Raw genomic sequence first — 6,029 nt, forward strand, 5'->3', positions numbered from 1 at the left:
GAAACCATCAGATTCAGGCTACTGAGTGGCTCTAAGAAGTGGTTCTTTCATTACTCTTTCAACTCCCCAAACAATTTGTTCTTGCCATCTATAAAGTGCATTTAACTTCTGAAAAGGCGCTCTGTAAAAATGTTTATTTTTTTCTTATGCCCTCTCTCCACCTGCTGTGAAGAGATGGAGTCCAAAGGCCACAGATGCAGAAATAGAGAGTGTGATTCAGAACCAACTTAAACATGCCCCACCAAGGAGCGGGGGCAAGGGGCAGACCCCCACAGGACTGCAATAAAACATTTGTTCCAATAAACATGTTCGTTTTTTATTCAATTATTCAATATATAGATAAATCGTTACATATATCTGGTCCTGAATGCTGTCTTTTTTTTCAAAAATTTTTTTTACCTGAGATTTGTCCATGTACTACTTGTATTTTACAGTATGGGTGAACATTATTCGAGTATTTTTAACTTTATCACAGCTGAGTTTATTTACTATGAAAGTTTTAACCAGGTTCACCATTCCTGTGATATTTTAAGTTGGCAAATGTGAAATTTGCTGGTGTTGTCTATTGGACTTTTTTGACCTCTTTGCATTTTAAGGATTTTTTTACTGAAATTGATAAGTTAATTTAAATAGTTGCAGATTAGAGCATTGAGAATTGCACATGTAGACTATAGGCTACAGCACAAGAGCTGTTCTTGTAATAGAATGTATGGATGTGGTAATGCCAGTTATGTAGGCACTAGTTGAAACTCGATTTAGGTAAACATATTTTTAAATGCAATACATGTGTATTTTGACAAAGGTTGATATGCCGTTGAAACGACGTGAATTGATACCGTCTAAGAGCCGTCGAAATGACGGCGGTCATGAGAACGACGTCAGAAAAACTTTCATTTCAGCACCTCTGCTAGACGTCGAATCGACCTGCCTGACCGACGTTGATTAGACGTCAAATAGACGCCACGTAGAGACGTTGAAAAGTCGTCTATACGACGTAATAATTGAAGTAGCCTGCTCTGTGAGCCGTTTTTATGTCGTCGAAACGACGTGAATTGATGACGTCAAAATGACCGACGTCAGAAAAACTTTCATTTCAGCACCTCTGTTAGACGTCGAATCGACCTGCCTGACCGACGTTGATTAGACGTCAGATAGACGTCACGTAGAGACGTTGAAAAGTTGTCTATACGACGTAATAATGACATAGATTGAAGTAGCCTGCTCTGTGAGCCGTTGATATATCGTTGAAACGACGTGAATTGATGCGGTCTAAGAGCCGTCGAAATGTGGTCGGTCATAAGACCGACGTCAGAAAAACTTTCATTTCAGCACCTCTTGTAGACGTCGAATCGACCTGCCTGACCGACGTTGATTAGACGTCAAATAGACGTCAAAATGTTTGCTGGGAAGTTATGATACTTTTCCATCAGAAATCACAAGAAGAGCCTTACCTGCTTTATTTTTGCACAAGTTCCCTCCTGCGTCTCAATGTTTCCTTCGGTTGGAGTTACTTACTTCAGTTTCTCCACAACAGGCTGGGCAGTTAGTAAACAGAGACATCAGCTGGCTTTGGCACACAATGAACTTGTCAGTAGCCCTGAAAAAAGAAAATTACCTATTAATTTGCACCATGACACATCTTGGGCTGTGCCTGGAAAGCTAGGATAATAAGAGGTCAATCTTTATACAATTATGTAACTTCATACATTCAATGGTTGGTTTACTACATATACCCTTGTCCAACCTGCAATCCCATACAACAGCTCTGTCACAGAATGTGTTAAAGTGTGTAAAAAATGGAGTTCAGATAGTGTTGGAGTTGTACCCGCCTGTATGCATATAGATAATGTAACCGGATGGTTGGTTGTTTATATATTTAATTTCTCTCCTGTGTCCCTTAGTCTGTGTGTTTTGCAACAGGCAGGACGATCGCGGCAGGTGTGCGGCACGCCCCTTACCGGCACCTGTAGTGTAGCCGCGTCAATGGCCTCTAATGCGGACCTGTTCATATACCCCCGTGGTTGTCTAGGCTCTCTCTCTCTCTCTCTCTCTCTCTCCCTCTCCCTCTCCTCTCCTCTCCTCTGCCGAAGCGAGTGCTGGCCGGTGTGCAGCTCGCCGAGCCGTATGCCGTGTGTTCGTTCTCCAGGTATGTAGCAGTCTCATGACGTTGTCAAGATGTTAAGGTGCCGTGTTGACAGCCCTCTGTTGTAGGTTGGCGTGTTCAGCCGGGATGGTGTGTCTGTGTCCCCTTCCGGTTAGCCGCTGTGGCCGCCATAGCTGCTAGCAGTGAAAGTATTGTGAGCAGGCTACAGCTAACCACCCAGGTAACCATTCCCTCAAGCTTAGTGCTAGTTTGTCTGCTAGCGTTATGTATCATGACTAACAGCTGACTGTTTCTTTTAAAGCTCGCCTGGTGTTAGGCTCATTGCCCTGCCTTGCCTCTAGTCTCTTTTTCTTTCCTCTTTTTGGTTGCCTTGCTCATTCAGGCCTGTAGTCATTAGCCGCTCTGCTTTCGTCATTTAGACGCTCTTAAAGTTGTGTGTTGTAGTCCAAGTGTGGTCAGCCCCAATCAGACTCGTTGGTGGGGGGTTAGTACAGCAGTTATAGAAGAGGACCTGCTAAACTTATGCATGTTTCTTTTGTTTTCTTTCGTTTTGATTTGAGTTTGCAGTAGGGGTGGGCGATACGACGATATTAGATCGTGAAGGATTAGAATGTGTAGACGATCTGCCAAAGTGGATCGTAGGATAGCCTAGGGCACATTCTATAAATTGTAGTTCTATGCTGATGCACCAAACGTATTACGGCGTCAACCTGACCGACCAATTATAGCGAATTACGGGCAGTGACGCGCTTTCTTACCCGCCTACTTGTTTGTGTGTAACGGTAGCCGCATGGAGAGCCATGGCAGAATGCCAGACAGAGGAGTTGGCCGCTTTTAAAAAACAAAACAAAAAAACAAAAACAGCGTTTCACCATCTCTCATCTCTGCCAGTTAGCCCCTCCACCTACCGCCTCTCTCGGGTGCGGGCGGGCACGCACACACACGGGCGCATGGATAGGTCGCGGTAAATGCGCTATATCGCGCTAATTGTACAGTGTTCAAATTACCGCGACCCCCTCCAACCCCCCGTCGGATAGTCCGACCACTGACGGACTTATTTGACCCTTTTCAATAAGCTATTTAGCAGAGGTGGGAATTGTGGAGTCATCAAGTCATCTCCATGCCATGTATTTGTTCTGCTCAGTCACTGAACCAGGTGCATTCACTAATTGGCTCATCTTCCTGGCTGAAGAGCTGTGCTGATCTGACTCAGCTAGTTTAGTGCATGAACAGAACAAATACATGGCATGGAGATGACTTGACTCCACAATTCCCACCTCTGCTATTTACTGTTTTGATATACTTAAATCCTGTTAAAATGACTGCTGAATAAAACAACCTTTATGTTGCAAGAGTGCACTTTATCAGTGTTGTTTACCTTTTTAGTATGTTTACATTGTTTGCACATGTTGGCAAAACTGCAACTATTTAAATTAAAATCTGTTCAGAAAGGTTCTTTGGCCTAAATTGTCTGTTTTTCTTTTTTTGCTTTAAGATCGTGATAAAATCGTGATTTTATTTTAAAAAAATTGTGATATGATATTTTTGCCATATCGCCCACCCCTAGTTTGCAGTTTATTTGTACATAGATATATTGCTTGGTTTCCTTTTGATTATTTGACTTAGCAGTTTATTTGTACATAGATATATTGCTTGGTTTCTTTCTGATTATTTGAGTTTGCAGTGACGCTACTGCTAGCTATTTTCATGCCTCTCTTCCTAACTGAAACGCTGTGGGTTGTTGTGTTGGCTGAACATAATATTCTTTGGAAATAAAAAACTATATAAATGTTTTTTTTTAAAGAAAAACTTAATAAAGAAATTATTTTATTGTGAGTAATAAATAAAATCTGTTAAATGACTTTACATCGTGCCTGTATTCATTTGTGTATCGACCTGTGCATGGGTTGTGGTTTTGGGAAACCCTCTGAGAAGTTAAAGTTAAAGGAGTATACTCTTTAGGTGCAAGTCCTAAGGTGGCGTTGTTGGTGTTTCATAGATTCTCTAGATCTGCCACTCGCAGTTAAACTGAGATTTGCCACAATAGCATATATTATTAATACTCTATATGAGTTATGTTACACTACCTGTTTCACGATGAGAAGGTCTGAGGCTGCACTGTGAGCCGCAGTGGGGCACTGAGGAGCCAGGGAAAGCCTGTTGCTGCAGCACTGACTGTCATCTCCCCTGCCTCATTACTGCCGATGTCTCCCAAATCCTTCAAAATATAGCACATAAAATACATTAGGAATGTTTTAACTGTGCAAACAGGGTCACTGGGCTATAACTAAACTTGACACTTCTTTTGGCAAACCGAGTGCCTTTTCATAAGATAGGTTGTGCAAAAAACGTTGCTAACGCTAGCTAGCGTTAGTTTAGCATTGCTCACTTATTAGCAAGCTAGCTGTGCTGCTCTACAACAACATGTCATTTTGCTTCTTATGTACGTCCAGTAAATGGGTAATTAGCAAATGTTATAAAAGAAGACTTACAAGTGGCTGTTCACGTTCAGCTGAGTCTCTGTCTGATCCATGACTGTCTCCTGCCGAGGCGGCAGCACCAGCAGCTGCTGACAGACAGCGGTCTGGATGAGGCTGTAAGCACCGAAGGCACCGCACCGCTGTTAGGAAACCGGTGGACTCGGTGTCGTGACAGGCTGGAGTTTGTGAAACCACCACAAACTCAATAATTTACCATGTCCATGATAACGCAATCCAAACCTGCTGTAAACACACTGACTCACAATAAGACGGCCGCTCTGACAGATGGCCATCTGCTCCCACACTAAGCTATGGCAGCGGCTAGCATACAACGCCCTCTCATGACGTAATATGATGCGATGTTGGAAAAAAGAGTTTTTAGGCGCTGTGCTCACTTTTTCGGTTAAATTTGTGCTCTTGTGTCTTGAAAAAACATTTCAAATCCTCACTCAACTTTTCAAATGGTATTTTTCACACAACATTACATATTTATTTTGTAAACCAGTATAACCTGCAATATGAAAAATCCTTAGGCACACTTGTATTGGGGGGGTCAACCACCGTTCAAAATGTAGGGTCTCTAGGGTCAAAGGCGGCCATTTAAGGCCAAAAAAGACATGTTAAACTTTTTAACAAAAATATCAAAACTTTATCCTAAATGAATACGATTTGAGTATGTTGCTTAGCTAAAATTGTAATACAAGAACATTTTGTTCCCATAATTGGAGCTTTCTTCGCTTTCCTAGTGGCCAGCAGTGGTGAGCTTTTGGAATGGATAACAAGTTTCAAGTCATTCAGTTTGTTGGAATGGTGAGCCTCATTTGGTTTGAAAATGTGAAAGTTTGAAGGCCCGCCTACCAAAAAGTAGATGTCTAATCAAAGCCAAACCAATGCTTATCTACTCATCTGGGGCTACAGAACAACATATCAAAAGCTCAGACTTCCACGACCTCTATAAAAAAAATGCTATAAATTTGTCAGTATGTCAGAGGGTGTAACACCCTTTTGAATTGGGCTTTTGAAAAGGACCTTTTTTCTAAATGACTTATATTTTGCTTTTGTATTCTTATGTAGGGGCCCCAAGACAACTTCCATGCAAAATTTGGGGTCTCTAGGGTGAAAGGGGGTCGCATGGCAGCCAAAGAGACAGGGGGTATTGAAGGTGAAAAAACAGGATTGAAGGGATTTAGCCAGATTTTTATGTTGCTCACCTATAAGTGTCATACAAAAATATTTTTGTCCCACAATGATTAGAGCTTTCTAAAGCTACTTAGCTTTCCTATTCAAAACTGTACACATTCAGGATGACAAACTCTGTTATTCCTCTTAATCTGCACACCAATGCACCAGTCTGCTTCGAGTCGGATTACGCTGACCACTGGGGCATACCTTTTATGCAAGAGTGTTACTGTTCTGTGCATGTTTAAAATACTTTTATTAAAACA

At 41.8% G+C, this 6,029-nt stretch overlaps 1 long non-coding RNA gene across 1 annotated transcript; it reads right to left on the reverse strand.

The window, feature by feature from the left end:
• Positions 1–1,254: 1,254 nt before the first annotated feature.
• On the reverse strand, positions 1,255–4,635 carry LOC311264619. Its single transcript, XR_014623478.1, has 3 exons — positions 4,597–4,635; positions 4,192–4,322; positions 1,255–1,597 (listed from the first exon to the last, which is right to left on the reverse strand). It is a non-coding gene; the product is annotated as an uncharacterized lncRNA (long non-coding RNA).
• Between the last annotated feature and the right edge of the window lie 1,394 nt (positions 4,636–6,029).

The sequence above is a fragment of the Pagrus pagrus genome (assembly GCF_965226575.1).
Source record: "Pagrus pagrus genome assembly, chromosome: 11".
Lineage (NCBI taxonomy): Eukaryota > Metazoa > Chordata > Actinopteri > Spariformes > Sparidae > Pagrus > Pagrus pagrus.